The 22,828-nt window shown below is 47.1% G+C and overlaps 1 protein-coding gene across 1 annotated transcript in view; it reads right to left on the bottom strand.

The window, feature by feature from the left end:
* The window catches only part of CPM (carboxypeptidase M), a 142,452-nt gene extending 122,729 nt beyond the window's left edge, over positions 1 to 19,723 (bottom strand). The window contains exon 1 of the mRNA XM_051846436.2: positions 19,253 to 19,723. The gene's annotated coding sequence lies outside the window, so the exon portion shown is untranslated. The remainder of the gene's footprint in view (positions 1 to 19,252) is intronic.
* Between the last annotated feature and the right edge of the window lie 3,105 nt (positions 19,724 to 22,828).

The following is a 22,828-nucleotide window of genomic DNA, read 5'->3' on the forward strand; positions in this document are numbered from 1 at the left end:
TCCCTCACATGGGTGGCAGGAACCTAATCCCTTGAGTATTCAACTACTGCCTCTACAGGGTCTGCCTTAGCAGGAAGCTGGAATCAGGAGCCAGAGCTGGGACTTGAATCCAGGGATTCTCACATGCGATACAGGCTTTCACCCACCAGGCCAAAGGCCTGTCCCAGAGAAGGTTGTTTTAACACATAGGCAAGCCGGCGCTGCAGCTCAATAGGCTAATCCTTCACCTAGTGGCGCCGGCACACCGGGTTCTAGTCCCAGTCGGGGCGCCGGATTCTGTCCCGGTTGCCCCCCTTTCAGGCCAGCTCACTGCTGTGGCCAGAGAGTGCAATGGAGGATGGCCCAGGTCCTTGGACCCTGCACCCCATGGGAGACCAGGAGAAGCACCTGGCTCCTGCCTTCGTATCAGCGAGGTGTGCCAGCCGTAGCGCGCCGGCTGTGGCAGCCATTGGAGGGTGAACCAACAGCAAAGGAAGAACTTTCTCTCTGTCTCTCTCTCTCACTGTCCACTCTGTCAAAAAAAAAAAAAAAAAAAAAAAAAAAAAAAAAAAAAAGACATAGGCAGAATATGCCCCTCCCACTATCCAGGGGCTTGCAGTCACACTGAGTCAAAACGAATGGCTCATCAGGCCTCTGAGACTGCCCACGAACAGGCCCCTACCTCCCTCTCCAGGCCAGATCCCTAGCCACAAACTACCCCGACACATGGAGCTGCCCCTCTCTCTGGCTCTGCCTGGGCCCGACACATCCTCCTTCCAGACCACTCCATGTCCGAATCCTTCTTACCACGCAAGTACCAACGTCAGTGTCACTGCTGTGTGTTAGCTTGTTCAGACCCCGACTCCCAAGAGCATGACCCCGATTCAGTTTTTCAATTGTTTTCCACTTGGGAATCCAAGTCAACTATAGCAGAGGTGTGAAAGAGGGAACGTGACAAGTTGGCTCCACAAGATGGAAAAGACGGGAGCATCATGGGGAAGGAGGGGGCTTTGCTGAGCGCTCGCCACGCGCCAGCGTTAGGCACCAAGGGACAAGGAAGCACGGGACCCAAGCCCTGCACCTCAGAACCTTCTGCAATGGTGGATTCCAGGGCTATTTGTAGTGACGACGAGCATGTTTAATAAACAAGGCAGAAACACTCCGCTCTGCTCGCTCCCCAGTCTTCTCGCCAAAACATCAGTTTATTTCTCTGCAAGCAAAAGTCCCTCAGTTTCTAGGTTTACAGAATCCACGGAAACATACGAATCTAAAAGCAAATGTGACCCTGCTGATTTGGAATGGACTCTGGCAAGGATTCTCAGATAAAGATACAAATATGTCCTCTGTTCACTTCTAGGAACAGCCTTTTTATGGCTTTTCTGAGCTAGTCAAAATCCGCAAAAGTAAGGATTCGTATTACCAACAGGTGTTGGCCTTATAAAACTGGAAAAAAGGAATCATATTTTCTATAACATACGAATGCGCAAGTGATTCACGCTTTTGGCTCGGAATGGAAACATTTATTTTTGGCACTGTAGGTTCTTCTGTCTGCATTAGTTTCACAGATTTTTCTCAGTAAGTTGTAGACATTGGATAGGTTTCATTCATGAGGAAACATCAAGATACATGGAGTACTGATGTCCAATTCTTTGAAACTTGTAAGCATTTATGATAAAATGATATCCATCTTTGAGGAGATTTCTCTCTGGAACATGGATGCCAGTGTTATTGCTCTAGCTTCTCTTTAAGTAGTGCCTCCCAGTATACCGAGATGCTACATGGCAAAATCAGTCTGAAAACCGTGTACAGGGTCAGCGCTGTGGCGTAGCAGGGAAAGCCGCCGCCTGCAATGCCGACATTCCACATGGGCGCTAGTTCGAGTCCTGGCTGTTCTACTTCCGATCCAGCTCTTTGATGTGGCCTGGGAAAGCAGCAGAAGATGGCCCAAGTCCTTGGGCCCCTGCACCCATGTGGGAGACCTGGATGAAGCTACTGGCTCCTGGCTTTGGATCGCCGCAGCTCTGGCTGTTGCAGCCATTTGGGGAGTGGACCAGCGGATGGAAGACCCTTCTCTCTGTCTCTGCCTCTCCTCTTTCTGTGTAACTCTGACTTTCAAATAAAAAAATGCTAAAAAAAAAAAAAAACTATGTACAAAGTAGCTACATTCAATCTTGAAAATAAAGGGGATGATGCTTCCTACTCTGCACTTCCTCTGCTGACCCCTGTGCATCACCCACCCCTGTTTCATGTTGAAATTCAATCCCCACTATGAGATGGTAAGAGGTGGCTAGGCCTCCGCCCTCATGTCCACGTGCCTAATGGGTTAGGAGTTAATGGGCTGTCTGGACAGTGTGTCTGCTGTAAATAAATAAATATTAAACATGAGAGGAAGTACACTAGTTAATGGCAAGGAAACATTTTTAAAATAAAAATAAATGAACTTGGGACTCTTGGTAGGAGTTTCAGAATCACTTCTGAATAGAATTCCCAAACATTTCCAGTTACATATTAGCCTGCACGAATATTTTAATGTTCTGTTCTAGTTAGGCAGTTCTCACACATGGCAGAGCTCCATGAATATCTGGCAAACAGTTGTAAGAATACAGATTCCTGGGGCTGGCGCTGTGGTGTAGCTGGTAAAGCCACCACCTGCAGTGCCAGCATCCCATATGGGTACCAGTTCAAGTTCCGGCTGCTCCTCTTCCAGTCCAGCTCTCTGCTATGGCCTGGGAAAGCAGTAGAAGATGGCCCAGGTCCTTGGGCCCCTCCATCCACATGGGAGACCCGAAGAAGTTCCTGGCTCCTGGCTTCAGATTGTCACAGCTCTGGTTGTTGTAGCCAATTGGGGAGTGAACCAGCAGATAAAAGGCCTCTCTCTCTTTCTCTGCCTCTCCTTCTCTATGTAACTCTGACTTTCAAATAAATAAATCTTTTTTTTTTTTTTTTAAATACAGATTCCCAAGGCCAGAGCTGTGGCGTGGTAGGCTAAGCCTCTACTGCGGTATCAGCATCCCATATGGGTGCTGGTTTGTGTCTCAGCTTCTCCACTTCCAATCTAGCTCTCTGCTGTGGCCTGGAAAAACAGTAGAAGATGGCCCAAGTCCTTGGGCCCCTGCACCTGTGTGAGAGATCCAGAGGAAGCTCCTGGCTCCTGGCTTCGGATAGGCACAGCTCCAGCCATTGTGCCATCTGGGGAGTGAACCAGCAAATGGAAAATCTCTCTGTCTCTACCTCTCTCTCCCTGTCTCTGTAACTCTACCTCTCATATATATATATATATATATATATATAAAAGAATACAGATTCTCAGGCAGAGCTGTGAATGCAGAATCTCCTAGGCCTAGGTTCCCAGTAGGAAAGTATACAGAAACAATACATAAAGTATTCTTTTTTTTGGTTATGTACTTTGCATTTTTACTGTGCCCGGTAGGGCAGGTAAGAGGCTACAGAACTTGGCATTGAGAACCATCATCTTCGGTAAGAATTAGGAAAGTCTGTGCACAGCAGCTCACTAGGTGTATGCAGCCACTCCCTAAGAGAAGGCTCAGGGAGGGCTGGCATACAAATGTCAGAGGACAGCAAGACTCATGCGAACAAGAGCATGAATAGTCTTTTAAAGGTTTATCACAGGGGCCAGCGTTGGGAATAACACATTGCAGGTGTAGCCTATGCCACTGGCATCTTGTGTAAGTGCCAGTTTCAGTCCTAGCTGCTCCACTGCCAATCCAACTCCCTGCTAACACACCTGGGAAAGCAGCAGAGGACTGCCCAGTGCCTGAGCCCCAACCACCCACATGGGAGACCCAGATGCAGGTCCAGCTCCTGGCTTCAGCCTGGTCAAGCCCTGGCTGTTGTGGCCATTGAAAAATGAACCAGCAGATGGACCATCGCTGTCTCTCCCCTTCTCTGCAACTCTGCCTTTCAAATAAACAGATTAAAACATTTTTTTAAAGATTTATTTGAGAGAAAGGATTTATTGAGAGGAAAGATTTATTGAGAGAGAGGGAAAGATAAAAGAAAGGTCTTCCATCTACTGGTTCACTCCCCAAATGGCTGTAACCATTGGAGCTGGGCCAATCCAGGAGCTTCATCTGGGTCTCCCATGCAGGCGCAGGAGCCCAAGCACTTGGGCCACCTGCTTTTCCAGGTCATAGCAGAGAGCTGGATCTGAAGTGGAGCAGCCAGGACTAGAACTGGTACCCATATGGAATTTTGGTGCCATAGGCAGATGTTTAACCTACTGCGCCACAACCCTGGCCCCTGGCCCCTAGATAAAAATTTTAAAAGAAGTTTATTACAGGCCCAGACCTTCCTCTTTTTTTTTTTTGGACAGGTAGAGTTATAGTAAGAGAGAGAGAGAGGTCTTCCTTCCGTTGGTTCACTCCCCAAATGGCTGCCACAGCCGGCGCTGCACCTATCCGAAGGCAGGAGCCAGGTGCTTCTCCTGGTCTCCCATGGGGTGCAGGGCCCAAGGACTTGGGCCATCCTCCACTGCACTCCCGGGCCACAGCAGAGAGCTGGCCTGGAAGAGGAGCAGCCAGGACTAGAACCCGGTGCCTGTTTGTGATGCTGGCGCCACAGGCAGAGGATTATCCAAGTGAGCCACTGTGCCTGCCCCTAGACCTTCCTCTTTTCAAGGCGTGGCAGGGCACCTGGCCCTCTGCGTCCCTGAAACAGGGTGCCACTGCAGTAAGACTCCTCTGGCGGCAGAACAACTCCGGAAGCCTGGAAAAGAGCGGCAGGTGGAGACCAGCACGGAGCCAGCGGCCAAGCCACGCCTCGCTGACAGTCGGAATCCCTGAGCAGAGCCAAGATGTTTTTCTGTAGGGTCCCAGGCACACCTGTCTTCAGCAACTGCCTTGGCCTGGTGGAGCCTTAGACAACTCCTCCTCCCCCCACCGAAGCTCCAAACAGAGGGAGAAGAGATAGATCCCATGACTGGGGTTCAGGCTTTGAAAGTTACCACACCCCCCACCCCCAGCAGGCTTTGCTTGTGGGAGTGGTGGGAGGACAGGGGCCTTTCTCCTCGCTCCCAGGCAGAGCGGACAGAGGACGCTTCCCATGTCCTAGGACCTCAACGCAGCTTCTAGAAGCAGCGAGCCCACCGGCACCCTGTCCTCGCTCCAGTCTCCGCCCGGGCTCTGAAGCAACCCACGCCTGCCTCACTCTGCGGTGTGCGGATCTTGGCTTTCTCTTTCCCTCTCTCTCTCCCTCTCCTTTGTGTTCCAACAGCAGCCGGAACAGCCCACATTCCCGATTGGAAGCGTTCGCGTTCAGCTCGCTCTGCACCTGCCTCTGCATCTGCGCTGTGACTCCTTTAATAGGTAACTCTGTTACATATACTGTTAATGAGTTGTGGGAGTGCTCGTTATCCGGCTGTGATCACCTAAACCGAGGGCGGCAAGGCAGAAAAGCCTTGAGTGCTGGGGGAAGGGAGGAGGAGGGGCTCACATTCCGGTCCGTAATTCCCCAGGAAAGTGTCGCTCTGCTCCGTGAACAGTCCTGGCTCCTCCCATTCGAAGGGTATCTATCTGAGCTACCCTCACCCAGCCTTCAAAAATATCTCACTGTGTACTAAAGACAAAAGCAAACCACAAATTTTCTGATTTTTCATTTTAAAAACAAGCAAGGAGGCCATCTTAAGTATATTTAGATGAATAATTTTTTAAATGATTATTTTCAGTAAAGTATCTCATGGTCTCTTTAAATAGCTCATTTAAAATTGTGGTAAAATACACAATAAAATTTGCCATCAAAATTGTTGTTTTAAAGTTTTTTTTCTTTCTTTTGAGAGAGCAAGCGAGCATATGCGTGCAAGAGAGACTCCCATCTACTGGTTCATTCCTTAAATGCTTGAGATGGTTGAAGCTTGCCCAGGCTGAAGCCAGAAGAAAGGAACTCAATTCAGGTCTCAGGGGGGTGGCAGGGACCAAAGTATTTGAGCCATCACCTGCTGCCTCTGAGGGTGTGCATTAGCAGGACACTGGAGCAGGGATCAGAGCCAGGACTAGAACCCAGGGACCGCAATATGGGATGTGGGTGTCCCATGTAGTGTCTCAATCAGCACTCCAAGTGCCCACTCCCCACCCCAAGGAATTCTTCTGAATAAAATTTCTCCAATGTGACCAACAGTAGATCATGATTTGGCTGCCAGATTTCAAAAAAAAAAAAAAAAAAAAAAAAAAAAAGGGAAAAGAAAAGAAAAGGTAAGTCAAGCCAGTAAGAGGAAAATGACCAGCTCCTATTTGAGAAGGGGGCCATCACCATGTAGCTGAGAGTTTGGTCATTATTTACAGATGGGGACTCCCAAACAGTGACCTTGACTTGTCTTTGCAACTCATTTGCAAGTAGCTTGGAAGCAGGTGCGCTTATGGAAGGTTCAGCAAAGAAAGAGGAATTTGAAGATCATTTTTCTCATTAATAGGACATCAGGGCATTTGATAAAGGCCATCAAACTCTTTAGGCATATATCATAAAGTTCAGGAAATCCATGGACTCCCCTAAACATCCTGGTTGTGCTGTGTTGTGGCGCTCCCAGGGGAGGGACAGTGCAGTGGGCTTTGAGTGGATTGTCACTGAACGGGAAGCACAGCAACATGAAGATCTGGTGGTTTTTAGGAGCTTTTTCGAAAGACATCAGAGGCTTTGCTGCAGCAAAGACTGGACACTTTCACCTCCCAGCAAGTGTTCTTTAGCCACGCTCCTGGACTTGAAGTGGGAGAGTCTGGGTCACTGGCCTCAGAGCCTGTGGTTCAGATGGGACCTGCTGCCAGGACCAGGGCTGGGAAAATGTCAAGGCTGTGCAGAAGCATCCCCACGCAATTCTTCAAGCCTACAGGTTTTTCTTTCAAATCCTCTGTTCTCCCCAGAGATTTCTGAAACCTGGGTTGCAGGAGAGGCAAGCTGCCCTCGTCACATTCACAAATACTTCCCCAAACACAGCTACTTAGAAGTTTTCATGTTGCTATCAGACACGCACCATCGTAATGGTGATCAAAGTGCTACAGGAGTACCGTCCAAATGTAAGAGGTCACACATTTAAACCCAAACCCTCCTCCTCCTGTGGGGAAAATGGGTTCAGGCGCTGGCTAAGTGCTTGGGCTCAGCAGTTCATGCCTTGCCACGGGCTTCTTATTTAGTACCCCCTAAAAAGGATGTCAAAAAGAGGACATGGTTTACAAAGCCAGCTGCAGCTCTCGCTCTTAATGGATCTTAAAGCAGTGGACTTCCCTGGTTCCATTGGCTCCAGCTAATGTGGCAGGGTGTATATTAATAACTTAAAATAGAAATACAGTTGGAACTGGTTTCCTGTTGGGTCTGATCAGCAATGGAAGAAAGAAGAGGTGTTTTTTACTGCCCGCCCCCAGGCAGGCTGGCAGGTGGGCTCCCAGCTTCCATGTGTCTAAGACTCTCACCTGCCCCCACTCTGGGTGACTGAAGCCACAGCCCCTGCAAGACTGGAGGGCTTGTTTTGGAGAGGGTAGAGCAGCAGTTTTGCTGGGCTGGAAGGTTCCAGACCTGGCTGAAGGAGCGGCCCCCTCTGTGGAGAGCAGAGGTGTTGGGGCCGCTAGCCTGCTAATGCCACCCAGGTCAGCACTTGAGTTCTCAGTATTCAGCTCCCAGAATCTGACTGCTCGCCAGGTGGCAACCTAGAAGATTCTTTGAGAAGTTCCTGGCCAGCCTCAGGGGAAACATCTTAAAATACTAGCAGGAGAGTGGGGAGGAGAGTCCAATAGTCTTCCGGTATCACTCTGGACCTGGAGTGAGGATCAAGAAGAGTAAGCCAGTCCTTGAACTTCCAGGGCTGTGCTCCGTCTCCCACTTTTAACTGAGAGCCATAGCAAAAAAAAGTCCTGTCTCCATGAGCTTATCTTCCAACAGGGGAGAGGGGTAGAAAATGCATAAAGGCAGACCCCATCTGTTTTCCCCGATCTGTGGTGACTAATATGCAGAGTACCAAAAGGGTAATGTATAGGAGCGAAATTGACATTTTGCCATTTGATTGTTGTTCACGGCCTTTGTCTATAGCCCTGAGGAATGGTGGTCTTTCTACTCAGTACTGGTGGACTTCTGTTTACTGGAGGGTTAAGCTTGTGGTTATGAAGAAAATTGAAAGTATGTGACTATTTAACTGAAAGTAGATCTTTGTAAAAATTAAGAGTGGGAATGGGAGAGGGAGGAGGAGGAAGGGTTGGAGCGTGGGTGGGAGGGAGACTAAGGTGGGAAGTGTCACTGTGTTCCTGAATCTATATATAAATACATGATATTTGTATACTTTAAATATTTTTTAAAAGTATGTCATTGTAAAAATTAAAAAAAAATGAGGAGGGCGAGAGTGAGGGAGGGTAGAAAGTGTCATTATGGTCTTAAAACTATGCATATGAAAGACATGAAACTTATTCCCTTTTTGTTAAAAAATTATAAAAATAACTAAAAACAGATAAAAGCACATAAATCAAGTACCTGCTATGTTAGCTGGTGATAAATGCTTTGGGTAAAAATTGGGTGGTGGTGCTTGTGAAAGGTTATTTTAGGAGAGTGTTGTGTTGGGATCAGATTGGGTCCAGGCAGAGACAATGAGCTTCTATGCCACCCACCCGCTTCTCCTGGGGGCTTCCATCCTGGCTGCCTCCAGCCCCTGAAGCTAACCTGAGGGCGTGGCCTGGATGCAGTTCCCTGGCCCCGAAACCCTTCTGCTAACTTCTGTGGGAGATTGAGACCTGGGGTGGTGCCGAAAATGAGTTGGTTGAGCCTCACCTATTTATGCCTATATGCATGAATTATGCAAGGAGGCAAACCTTGGGACATTTTTCTTGCGCCAAGGAAATCCATGGTCTTTTTTTTTTTTTTTTTAACAACACTGGTTGAATTCATTATAATAGCATCTGTGAGGTCTTACTGGTTAATTATCACAAGGTTGGTGAGCAAGTTTAACCTCGTGTGACAAACAGTTTGCAACCTCAAGGGCGACAAACGCAACATTCCGTCATTCAGAATGTCGTTTTGCAGTACAGACAGGTTATAAATCAACAGTCTTTCAGACCACACAAACATCCCTCTGAAGATTACTGGCACACTCTGCCCTTCTCGGTGCACAGAGAAGCCTCATTTTGTGCCTACAAGTCACAGAATGATGGTGGATTTAACTGAAGTCTAGTGGCGACAGGTGTGCAAACAGTCTCTGCCTTGTAATGTTTTCATCAGAAGCTAATGACTAACCCAGTGAAGTTAAAAGCACTTCTGTTACCAAAGTTTCCTTTTCTTTTAGATTTATTTGAAAGAAAGAGATACAGAGAGAGTGAAGGAGAGAGAGTGAAGGAGAGAATATTTGACAGGCAGAGTGAGAAAGAAAGAGAGAGGAAGAGAGAGAGAAAGAGAAAGAGAAAGAGAGAGAGAAAGAAAAAGAGAAAGAGAGAGAGAAAGAGAGAGAGAGAGAAAGAAAGAGAGAGAAGGGGGGAAGGGGGGAGGGGGAAAGGGGGGGAGGGGGGGAGAGAAAATGAGAATACCTTCCATTCACTGATTCACTCCCTAAATGGCCACAATGGCTGGGGCTGGGCCATGCTAAAGCCAGGAGCCAGGAGATTCATCGGGTCTCCCATGTGGGTGCAGGGGCTCAAGCACTTGGGCCATCTTCTGCTTCTTTCCCAGGCATATTAGCAGGGAGCTGGATTGGAAGTGGAGCAGCTGGGATTCAAACCAGTGCCCATATGGGATGCCAGCACTGCAGACAGCAGCTTAACCTGCTGTGCCACAGTGCTGGCCCTCAAAGTTTCTATTTTAAACACCATTGAAAAGCCTGTGCCTTCAACCATAATTTAAAACGTGTCCAAAAATGTGGAACTTAATGTGATTTCAGCCTCTGTGTCTCAGTGTAGTCATCATTCCTCCAGGAAGCCTTCCAGGATTTCCCAAGAAGGAAATTGCAACCTATGTGCTGCTGTTACGTATTTACCACATGAGAATCACCTATTTATTTTTTTCTCCTGTAGACTGAACACTTTTGAGAATAGGAACTAAGTTTGTCTTTTGCTCAGTTCAGTCTCTGGGGTCCAGTCCAGTGGCCAACTCTTGGCAGGCACAAAATAAATATTTCTTGAGTAAATGTCTAAACAAATGAACAGAAAGTTAAGTTTAGGGCATTAAGTAGTTTGTGTTGTTATTTATTTATTTATTTGGTTACTATTTTTAGAGAGAGAGAAAGAGGAGAGCTCCTATTCTCAGGTTCACTCCTGACTGAAGCCAGGAGCTCCATCCGGGTTTCCCATGTGGGCGACAGAGACCCAAACCCTTGGGCTGGAATCGGGAGCAGAGCTGGACTCACAGCCAGGCCCTCCAGTATGGTCTGCAGGTGTTCCCAGACCAACACCTGAATGGCTAGGCCAAAAGCCTCGCCCAGCAAAGTCAGAAGCACAAGTCTATGCATTTTTCCAATCTCTGCCATTGTTGACTATTACATATTAAAATGTTCACTTAAGTTTAAAATACCAGTTAAAACACTAAGCAATTAAATGTTGGACTCTGCTCACTGGCGATTCTCTCAGGGATTGCTTCTTTGGCCATGCTACACAGAACAGCGTCCTGTCACCCGTCCTCCCTCCACGCTTCTTGTCCTGCTGCTTACAGCATTCCCTGTCACCGTCTGTCACCTGTGAGGAGTTCCTCTGTCTTCCCGCTCCACGGGGGCACCAGCAGAGCAGGGACCTCAGGCTACTGCCACTCCAGTCTCAGGGCCCAGGACTGCGCCTGGCACACAGTGGCAGCCAACACGTAATCCTCTTCAAAGCCAATCTAAGTTATGAAAGGCTGGCGTTCATGGAGAGTGACTGCCATGGGCAGGAGAGAATTAGTTTAGGATTGAAAACAAATTTTATTAGCTGAGCACAGACTACGGCTACAATCCAGTGCCTTTTTAAATTTTCTTATTTTTTGACAGGCAGAGTGGACAGAGAGAGAGAGACAGAGAGAAAGGTCTTCCTTTGCCGTTGGTTCACCCTCTAATGGCCACCGCGGCTGGTGCGCTGCGGCCAGCGCACCGTGCTGATCCGATGGCAGGAGCCGGGTGCTTCTCCTGGTCTCCCATGGGGTGCAGGGCCCAAGCACTTGGGCCATCCTCCACTGCACTCCCGGGCCACAGCAGAGAGCTGGCCTGGAAGAGGGGCAACCGGGACAGAATCCGGCACCCCGACCGGGACTAGAACCCGGTGTGCCGGCGCCGCAAGGCGGAGGATTAGCCTAGTGAGCCGCGGTGCTGGCTCCAGTGCTTTTTAAACCTACATCATGTGCAGCAGGGATGTATTTTACATGCAACCTGCACAGCCATGTGGAGCAATGCTCACATTCAATAGATGAACTGCTCTCATTTGATTTTTTTCTCCTTTATTTCCCCTTGCGTTGTATTTCATTAAGAAACAAAACCAAAAAAAGCCATCTGACCCATGTCACTGAGTTCACGGCTCACAAATAGGTTATGAGTCACTGTTTGAAAACCACCAATTCAGTTCTTGACCTAATGAAAAACCCGAGTGATGAAAGCAAAATAACAACTGCCTTCATTATAGCCCCGCAAGTGTGTTCTGAAATTTTCATGACAGCTCTGTTGGGGGCTGAAAATAGATCAAGATTAGTTTATTGGGGCTGGTACTGTAGTTCAGTGTATTAAGCCACCGCCTGCAGCACCAGCAATCCATAGGGGCACCAGTTCGAGTCTCAGATGCTCCACTTCCGATTCAGCTCCTTGCTAATGCACCTGGGAGAGCAATGGAAGATGGCCCAAGTGCTTGGGCCCGAGCTACCCATGTGGGAAACACAGGTGAAGCTCCTGGCTCCTGGCTCCGGCCTGGCCCAGCTAGCAAAGGGAAGAACTCTCTCTCACTCTCCTTCTCTCTGTAACTCCACCTTTCAAATAAATATATTTAAAAAAAAAGAAATTTTAGGCTATGTAAATAAAATTTCTTAAAGTAACAGCCCAATACATTGGTTACAGTTACTTTCATGGGGGCCAGCATTGTGGTGCAGCGAGTTCAGCTGCCCCTTGGGATGCCTGCGTCCCTTCTCAGTGCTGGCTGGAGTCCCAGCTGCCCCACTCTCCATCCAGCTTCCAGCTCATAGACCTGAGAGGGCAGCAGGGGATGGCCCAAGTATCTGGACACTAGTGTGGAAGATGCAGAGGGAGTTCCTGGCGCCTGGCTTGAGCTGGGCCCAGTCCTGGTTGTTGCAGCCATTTGGAGATCTCTTTGTAGCTCTCCCTCTCTTCTTCCTGTTCCCTCCCTCTCTTTCTCTCTCTCTCTCTCTGTCCTTCAGTCTTTCAAATAAATAAATGCATCTTCAAAAAATTACTTTCAAGCCGGCGCCACGGCTCACTAGGCTAATCCTCCGCCTGCGGGGCCGGCACCCCGGGTTCTAGTCCTGGTTGCTCCTCTTCCAGTCCAGCTCTCTGCTGTGACCTGAGAAGGAAGTGGGGGATGGCCCAAGTGCCTGGGCCCTGCATCCCATGGGAGACCAGGAGGAAGCAGCTGGCTCCTGGCTTTGGATCAGCGCAGCGCTGGCCGTAATAGCCATTTGGGGGGTGAACCAACGGAAAACGGAAGACCTTTCTCTCTGTCTCTCTCTCTCTCTCACTAACTCTGCCTGTCAAAAAAAAAAAAAATTACTTTCATGGTGCATCTAGAAAAAAGTGGAAATGTAAAAGTCCTTATAACTTTCTAAGATACCTTAAAACTTTTTTTATTCTATAAGGAAGCATTTTAGATGAGAGAGGTTGGCCTGAGTCTTGACATGAACTTTTCTGAGTGTAATAATACATTCTCTGGGAAATGAAAAAAAATGTGAGCCACCTTCCTGGTAGTTTATATACATTACTACTGGAAAGGAAATGGGCCAGGCAAAAGCCATGTGTAACAATACCCGAAAGAGGAAATACGATGACGAAATAACATGAGGGAAAGGGATTAATCTCTGTGCAAATAAAAGTTAATCATGAATTAAAAACAGTCGTGAATACGATTTTTAACTTATAAAAATAGCAAATAGTTAAAAACATTTTCTTTTTAAAAATGAGGTTCTCTAATATGAGAGAAGGCACAAAGTGGCCTTACCATTTCTGATTGGGATGAAAAATGCTAACACCCTCTTAGAAAACCATTTTGCAATGTAGTCTTAAAAATACTTACAGGGGTGATTTCACTTCTGAGAATCTATCCTAAGGGCATCATCTGAAATCTGGAAATATTTTTCATAAAGTTAATCATAATATTATTAATAATGTAAAAAATGGAAGTAATATTTACATAATAAGTGCATAATCACACCATGGAATATTAGGCTGTTAAAATGAGGTTTACAAGAGTGTTTACTATTATGAAGCAACTCTACTCCTACAACGTTCAGTGATGAGACAAGACACAAAGTGTCTATGGAGAATCAGTCCATCTTATTAAACTTCTCACATGCCAGACAATGAGTGTTCCAACTCAGTGCCTGCCTTGAAAACCATCTTATCTAATTCTTTGAATTTATACTTGTATAAAATTTTTCAGCTGATTTCTGAAAACAGTGAAATTGTAACATTTCTTAATGTTCTTGAGGTCTAGAACATGATCTAGGAAACCCATTCAAGAATCAATTTTTGAGGCACTGTGGGTAAAGCTACCACCTGCAATACTGGCATTCCATATGGGTTCCAGTTCATGCCCTGGCTGCTCCACTTCTGATCCAGGTCCCTGCTAATGTGCCTGGGAAAACAATGGAAGATGGCCCAAGTGCTTGGACACCTGCTACCTACATGGAAGACCCAGAAGAAGCTTCTGGCTTTGGCCTGGCCCAGCTCTGCCATTGTGGCCATCTAGGAAGTGAATCGGCAGATGGGAGATCTCTATCTCTTTCTCTCTTTCAAATAAATGAATAATAAACGAAGTCTTTAAAAAAAAACAATTTTTAACCACTGGAGACACCATTATTTTAAGAGAGTATGAAATTGGTCTCACATTCACCAATCAACTCTTTTCTAGAATGTGTTGACTTGAGGCAAATAGTTTGGGCACTGGTTGATGGGCTGCCAATGTGGAAAACACAAATGGTTGAAATTCAGGGGAATTTTAAAAAAGAATAGATACACAATGTTGTTAGCTATTTGCTATTTATCAGCGAGAGGGGAGAAAGGAATGACTTAGGTGGCTTCAGCCCCCACAATGGAAGACATACACTAGACATCTGCAAGTACAGGGATCTGTCACCTGTGCCTCTTCCCCCAAGATAAACGCACAGCCCTGGACTTTACGCACCCTCTCCCCTTACAGCTAGCCTGGGCCTTCTCGTCCTGCTGTAACACTGTCCTGAGTAACTGCCTTATTCAGCAGCCCCAGCATAAATACATCGTGAGTTCTACCAGCTGTGGTGAGAGCCAGTTCTAAGCCTGGACCACCACAGCCCAGCATCGTGGTGGCAGGACAAGAGGCGCAGTGTTGCAGAAAGCAACCGGAGCCACTGGACGGGACCAGGCAGACAAAGCTGCAGCTTGATGAAGATGTCCCCCTGTGGAGGCAGGGGTGGTTCAGCAGCTGTATTATTCTTAGGAAAGTCCTGTGGCAGGAATTGGAAAAAGAGTTTCCTCTTTTGCAGCTGGAAATATTATTTTGGTTCAGAATTTGCCTACTGTTGCAAATGTTAATGGTTGATTTCATGGTTTTTTTTTTTTTATTGTTGAAATGTGTCTTTGATAGAGGGTCATTTGATGAATATCAATTATATATTACAGGGTAAATATGCATTTTTGTCTGAAAATAGGAAATAATGGAATTTATGTGTTATGCAGCAGTCTAAGATACTTAAAATTTAAATTCTGATTGCTAATACATATTCATTATAAGTAAAAAGATTTCACTCGCTCATAAACCACCAATTAGGGACAAATAAGCCATAACCTTTGCTAATATACAGGAACTGTTCTGTCTGTATATTTTTTCCACATATTTAATGATACACATCTTGTTCCTTCAAAATGGAGTTATTCTAGAAGTTTTTTAGTTGCTAACATATTGTCAGCATCTTTCCATTCTAATAAATATAGTTCCGTGTCTTTATTTTAGTAGCTGCATGTATTCTGCATAATGACTAAACTATACTATATTTAACCAAGTTGCCCATTTGAGGATATTTATAACTAATGTTTTTCAAGTTGTAGTTCATGAGTATCAGTAGTTAAAAGATAAATTGAGGGGGTTTTATTATACCTTAAGTCCTAAAACTTTGAAACATGTCTTATTGGGGCTAGAGCTGTGGTGTAGCAGGTTAAGCCTCTGCCTATGGCGCCCGCCACTGGGGAGTCAACCAGAGGATGGAAGACCTCCCTCTCTGCCCCCACCTCCCCTTCACTCTCTGTATCTCTGCCTTTCAAATAAATAAATCTTTTAAAGAAGCATATTTTTTAATATTTGAAAAGTTCTCCTTTAATCATAGTCTTCTGGCTTTTCTAAAAGATACTGGTTGCTCTTATAACTCCAGTCTTTCAGATGGTGCTTCAAACTATTTTATATAGGCCTCCCCCCAGAATACTGTGGAACACTTCACATTACATTTATAAATTAATTTTGGAATTGATATCTTTACAATAATGAATCCTTTTGATAAATAAAGTATGTCAAGGCTGGTGTTGTGGCGCAGGTTAAGCCACTGCCTGTAGTGCTGGTACCCCATATGAGCACTAGTTCAAGTCCCAGCTGCTCCACTTCCAATCCAGCTCCCCACTAATGCACCTGGAAAGCAGCAGAAGATGTCCAAGTGCTTGGGCCCCTGCCACCTATGTGGGAGACCCAGATGGAGTTTCTGGCTTCTGGCTTTGTCCTGGTCCAGCCATAGCTGTGTGGCCTTTTAGGGAGTGGACCAGCGAATGGAAGATCTCTTTCATCATCTCTCTCCCTCTAACTCTGCCTTTCAAATAAATGAAAAATAAATCTTTCTTTAAAAAGAAAAAGTATGTCTTTTCATTTAATTGTTCTCTTATGTCTCAAAGTTGTAGAGGATTCTTCAGATAGGCCTTCCTATTTCTTAAGCTTATTCATTCAGTATTTAATATTTAGTTATGGCATTGCAAAAATATTCCCAGTATTTTTTCTCAACTGAACAGATATGGAGGAAAGATATCAGCGCTGATACACTTAGATTGTCACAGAGTATACCGAGTTCTAAAAATATCTTCCCACCCAAGTTGTGTAGGTCAAGTGCAAATGAGAGCTGTAAGACGGATCTGGAAAATTTTGCTCCTCTCCCTCTTCCTTCCTCCATCCCATATTTGGGTTATTCTCATTTCATTAAATATAAATGGCTATTCCACGGAAACAAAAGCAGGAGCACTACCCAAGGACATCTGTGTGACCAAAGCTTCTTGAAGGAGCAGAGTGAATTTCCAAGTAAACATGATTAACTCCAGCATAACAGGACCCACCTGTGGGAGCCGCAGCCTGCACGCCTGTCAGCAGCTGTGCAGCCTGCACCCACGGTCCCCTCAGACAGGAAGAACAGGGCCCTGACAAGGTCAACACCATTCTTGCACTCTGGTGCTGGGGGCCACCTGTGTGGATGTCTCATCGGGCGCTATCATCATCTTCGTTTCACAGACAAGAAAACTGGACCCCGAGAGGCTAAACATCCACTCGTTCACCTCTCATTCATTTGTTATTTCAACATGCAAGCATGAAGCACTTATCATGCACTAAGCCCCCCTAGACAGCTCTGAATCAAACTCCCCCCTCTCATGACAATCACATTTTACAAATGATTTTATTTTAAAAAATTTATTTGATGGGGGTGAGGTGGAGGAGAGACTTTCCAACCACTGGTTCACTCCTCAAATGGCAGCAATGGCCAGGCCAAAGTCGGAAGCCAGGAACTCTATCCTGGTCTCACATGGGTGGCAGGAGCCTAAATACTTGGGCCACCCTCCACTGCCTTCCCAGGCACATTAGCAGGGAACTGGATCAGAAGCAGAGCAGCTGGGACTCAAACTGGCGCTCCACTGTGGGATGCCAACATTGGAAGTCGTGGCTTGATCCTCCATACCACAGCAACCGCCCTGAATGTTACATTTTGATGGGGCAGGCATGCACAAATGAAAACTGTGCCTTGGCCAAGGTCATACAGCTGGAATTATGACTGAGGGCTGGGTCTCAGTCTGGCTGCAGAGCCCATGGGCTTGGCCATGGAGAGAGAGGAATATTCTGCTACAGGGAGAGAGAAGAGAACACGGGTCCTGGGGAAAGTTGTCCATCGTCTCCTGGAAAGCCTTCCAGGGTGGCTTGACCTGGAGGAGTTGGCCACGGGCCAGAGAACAGTCGTTCTGGACCTCCTGACTCTACAGGGTGCACACAGGGAGAGACTGCCTTCTAGAGACTACTCTCATCTTATGAATTCCACTTTCCTGGCTTCATGGCTTACCTATTTACCCTGCATTATTTCCTTCACACCCTAACTAGCACAAGTGTCAATTCAACATAAGGGAATGATGACTGACAAAAGCTAACTTCTTCTAGCTCAATGATGAGGCTGACGCTAGGAGTCACACTCATACACAGGAGACCAGTGGACAGAAATAGTTCAGTGGAATTCACAAAATTATTTCAAAAATGTACTTTTAAATGGGATGGCCATTTAGCCTAGTAGTTAATATGCCAGTTGGGGCACTCATATCCCACATCAGAGTACCAGGGTTCAAGTCCCAGCTCTGGCTCATGATGCATGCTTCTTTTCAAAAATTAATTTTTTAAAGAATACAAATTTCATATGTATGACTTTATGAATATAGTTATTCTTCCCACCATACCCACACTCCTACCCCTCCTCTTCCTCCCTCTCCCCTTCCCAGTGCCATTCTCCATTAAGATTCATTTTCAATTAACTTTGTACACAGAAGACCACTCTATACTAAGTAAAGATTTCAACAATTTACACACACACACACACACACACAAACTGTTTGGGAACAAGTACCACATTTAACTCTCATAATACAACCCATTGAGGTCAGAGGTCCTGTATGAGGAGTTAGTGCACAGTGACTCCTGTTGTTAATTTAACAGTTAACACTTATGTAGATATGTGCTTCTTGCTCATGCAGACCTGGGCGGCAGCAGGCGATGTCCTCAAGAAGCTGGGTTCCTGCCTCCCACGTGGGAGCCTGGGACTGAGTTCCCAGCTCCTGGTTTCAGCCAGGCTGGCTTCGGTCACTGTGGGCTTTTGGGGAGTGAATCAGCAGATGGGAGTCTCTCTCTCTCTCTCTCTGCCTCTCAGATAACAATTTAAAAAAAGAAAGAGAAAAAAAAAATAGGGAAATTGGCTAGAGGGCTGTCACCTGAAGCTACATGTGTTGACCTTTACTTAATAAAATTCCAGTCCTTCTTATTCTGAGATTTCAAGACCAAGGTTCTCTTGCCTTACAAACATTCTCACAGTTAAATCCAGAGTTCATCTGCACTTACTAGTTTCAGATCTGTCTAGATTTTAAATTTTTTAAAAAATACATTTTAACTCCTTTAAAATGTTTGGATTTAAATAGGCTTTTTATCAGTCTGGTGTTTATTTGAGAGCCCTGGAAACTCTATAAAGGATTTAAGGTGCTTTAGCTCAATGCTGTTGGTAGTTTAAATACAGAAAAGTAAATTCTCTGCTATTAATTCAGCTTACTATCTTACTACTACTAAGATCGTTAGTCCCTTGGCAATTAGCTTTACATTGTCAGCTTTAATGAAAAACTAAGGGGTTTTGGGTCTGTGCAAGCTGGAGAGCAAAGAGGAGACTCAGGGGAGAAAGCACCCAGACACCCCGAAGGCTTTCTATTAGCACCGCACGCAAGTGTGGAGTCTCCCTCAATCCTGTGTCATGGACAGGCGCGGGCAGATTTGGAGAGCACGCTCGCTATGGGAAACTTTACACGTCTTTCTCATTTTTTTGCCCCAGTGCATCACGTGAAATCCTTGCAAACACAAGGACCTTTTATTTGTTGACAAAGGGAACAGTACATCTGGACAAGCAGCTCCCTTGTCCTGCTCTGAAATAGGAAAGAGAATCTGAGGCATATGCTGGTGCCGAGTACCCAGAATGCAAACCGCACACTGCACACGGTTTCGCCTTTATTTTCCAAATGCTTTCTAGCAAACGGTAAAAATTACTTATGTAAACTCACTCATGCTTTCTGCAAACGACCTGAGCAAAGGAAATATTCTTAGGTGGCTCAGGGTCTCATGCATTACATTACCAAACAAAGTTGAACAAAGTATTCACTTACCTGTCCGGGAGAAGCTGAGATAAAGGCGAGAAACAGGTAGTGATTGTCCTCTCTTTCGGACTTCCCTGGGTGGGTGGTCGAGCAGTCGTCTGGCAACGTGAATCGAGTGCGCTCTGAGTGCAGGGCTGGGTGCTAGGCACCGAGGATACAAACGGGGCCAAGACAGGGCCCCTGGCTGCGCACAGCCTGTCTTTGTGGAGGAGCAAGGCAGGAGCAACCAGCAGGCCGAGCGACTTGGGCTCTAATCAAGAACACCTGGCAGGCCCACGGGGCTCCCTGATCCCGAGCCCCAGAGCCAGAGACGAAGAGGGGGTAAATCACAGCCAGACCATGCACTGGCCTCAAGTCTTCATTGGTTTCACCCAGCGCAGTGCAGACACTCAGGTACCATTCATCGCCTGTACGCAGGGGTGGCCAATGACCGTAAATGGGGGTGCTTGCAGGTGACTTCTATTTTAGGAGGCCTCCCTGGGGGAGTGCTGGATTCCTGTCCTTTTATAAGTTGGTCTAGGGCTCTGGATGGAGTCGGTGACGTCTGCCTTCAAAGACTGTGGCGGAGTCACCATGCGTCTCCAATTAGTAGCAGTTTACTGAGTGTCATCTAAGTGCTCTCAGCTTCGCTGTCACCCCCTCCCGAGAGGCCCTCACTGACAGCGGCAGATTTATGGTGATGGCAATAAAGCTTCCATTTCAGGGCCCCCCGCCAGAGCCCCTCACCGGCCCAGGCCTTTTCTGAGTCCTGGGCTGGGGTCAGGGGACCCTTGCGATCTAGTCACGTGCGTGTTTGTCTTTGTAAATGTTTCGAGAGTGAAATAGTTGAACAACAATCAGTAAAACTTCAGGCTACTCTCTTTACTCCAGCTTTCCTTCTGTTGTGCTGCTGCTTTGCCGGTGGCCTTGGGGTGGATACGGGCATTTTGGAGACCCAGTGAAGGGGAAGTTGATTTAGGATTCCCTTTGCTTGAGTGGAGATGAACTACTGATGTGGTTTGTAGTTGCTTCCTTGTATGGCTATGGTCTTGCCTGAAGCCCTAGCGCACTGGTGATGTCCTGTCCGGTCCTGCACTGCCCATCGCTTGGTGCCATCACACAAGGGCATCTCAATATGAAAGGTGTCCCTTGATACCCAGCACCAAAAGGCAGGCTGGAGTGGGAGCAAGGTGAGCTGTATGGGGCCAGAAGCTAACCAAGGGGGCTTTTTGAAGCTTACATCTTACATGGGAAAGAAACTTGAAACTGACTTTCCAAACTTGACAACAATCCTAAATCGTCATAGGATTTTATCAAATAACAAGTTGGGAAGCTGAAAGAAACTTATAGAAAGTATCAATAACACATAAAAGATATTTTGGGGGTGTGCCCAAAAAATTTCAGGGAAAAAAGAATGTCAAGTCTCTTACTACAAAGGAATTACTAGGCTATTCATACCAGGAGGTAATCAAAACATAGAGGCAAAAATGGTAGGAAAAGATATGGTAGAAGCACCTCTGAAAGTTAATAAAAATATTATCTTATTCTTTTCTGGATTTTGTGATGTTTGTGCTATTTGTTAGCTTTAGTTATTTGTAAGTTTCGTTGTGGGGAGCAATCCGGACTAGACTGAGTTACTGGAATTAAGACTTATTCTATGCATCTGCTCTCCCACAATATGGCGCTGGGAGAGAAGTAAACAGCTTCCGCACAGCTGCCTCCAGTTGAACCAATTAACTGTAGGACTTGCTCCTGATTGGAGAGCAGCGTACTCGGCGTGTGGGCAGCCGAGTTGGGATTGGCGGAGGAGGACTATAAAGGAGGAGAGAGACGGCATTCACCAGGAACATCTATGAGGAACATCTATGAGGAACATCTATGAGGAACATCTATGGGGAACATCTAGCTGAGGGAACACCTGTGCAGCCCCCGAGAAGAGCCGGCCGGCGGTGTGCCGCTCCCCTGCGGAAGTGGGGAATGCGGCCAGGGGGAACTGCCCTTCCACGGAGGTGGAAGGGATAGTAGCCAACCCGGGAAGAACCAGCAGCAAACCCGGGGAGGGCCGAGCAGACGAAAGAACAGCGCAGGGTCCTGTGTCGTTCCTCCACGAAGAGGGGGAGCGACATTTCGTGGTTTCTCTTTTTCAGTAAAATTTCATGTTTGTGTTAGCTTCAGCCTGGCCCAGCCCTGGCCACTGTGGCTGTTTGGGGGAGTAAAACAGCAGATGGAAGCGCTCTCGCGCGCGCTCTCTCTCTCTCTCTCTCTCTCCTCCTGTAACTCTGCCTCACAAATAAAGAAATACATTTTAGAAATACAAGTCAAAGTATCTCCCAGGTTGTGCACTTCAGGTGCCCCGGAGTCTAACTCCAGCTGGTTTCACTGCCACCCACTCTGCAGCCACGGCGGCTCCCTGCGGCTGGCTTCTCACGCTCGCCCAGCAGCTCTCACTACCTCACCTTGGCCCAGCTGAACGTGGGCCGCAGGTGTTGTTGACACGGCCAGTCCGTGTCCCCCTTGCCAGCTGGTGCGTCCACACCCCTCCCCGTGGGCGTCGCCGCTAACTCCTTGCACTTGTGACTTTCTGCAAACCTGCCCCTTGCTGAAGAGCTGCTTTGCCTGGGGCGCTACCTGCCCGCTACCAATGAGTGGCAGGGACAGGGTGCGAAATCTCACAGGACCCTGCCGGTGGGGCTCCTGGGGATAAAGCCACGGCTAGGGTTTACCTGAGCACATCTTTGCCTGGCGGTTCCCCTTCCTTGTGCTGTTCCTTCACCCTCAACAGGCTTTTCCTAGAAAGCAATAAATCAGCTGCACCCTCACTCACCCCTGTCTCAGGTTCTGAGGATTGTTTATCTATCACCCGTTCCCCTCCTCAGTAGAATGGACAATTCAAGAGAGTGGCAACTCTCTGTGTCTTGTTCACTGCCGTATTCCTTTAGCCTGGTGCTTGGCACGTGGTGGTTACAACGACGTGGGCTGAGATAAATAAACTGAATGAATTCAAGGGGACTGCAAGAAGTGTGTAAAAAAATGGACTTAAAAGATATGTTTATTTGGCTGTAACTTTTTGTTGAAATCCACACTTTTTTTCATAACACACCTTTTCCATAGGTTTTAGGAGACCCAGTTGTATATAAGCTCCAGGTACTTCGGGAATATTTCCTCTAGTCCTCGTGACAACCCCTGAGAGGTCGATACTATTTCTTTGCCTACTACAAACATGGAATTGAGACACCGTGCGTTGGGTAAGTGGGTGGCCCAAGGTAACACACCCAGGGAGTGCTCAGGCTGCCGCCCAGCCGTGTTGTCCCCCGCTGGCCCTGTCATCTGACCAGCACTTCCCTGTACCGCTCTGACCCATGAGTGGGTGTGGATCCCTCCCTGACCCAGCGCAGGGCAGGCTGCTTGGGTGACGAAAGGACACGCGGGGCGGCCAGTGATTCAGACGGCCGGCAGAGTCAGCAGGAGCCGCCCGCCCACGCCGCCTCCCTGTGAGGACGGCCATGCCCAGCCAGCAGAAGCTCTCCAGCCAATTCCATGAGGCTGGGACCCCAGCATGTGTTGGCCAGATCCAGAGCGCAGCAAACATCTTTCCCTCCCCAGGAG

This window comes from Oryctolagus cuniculus, chromosome 11, assembly GCF_964237555.1.
Source record: "Oryctolagus cuniculus chromosome 11, mOryCun1.1, whole genome shotgun sequence".
Classification (NCBI taxonomy): Eukaryota; Metazoa; Chordata; class Mammalia; order Lagomorpha; family Leporidae; genus Oryctolagus; species Oryctolagus cuniculus.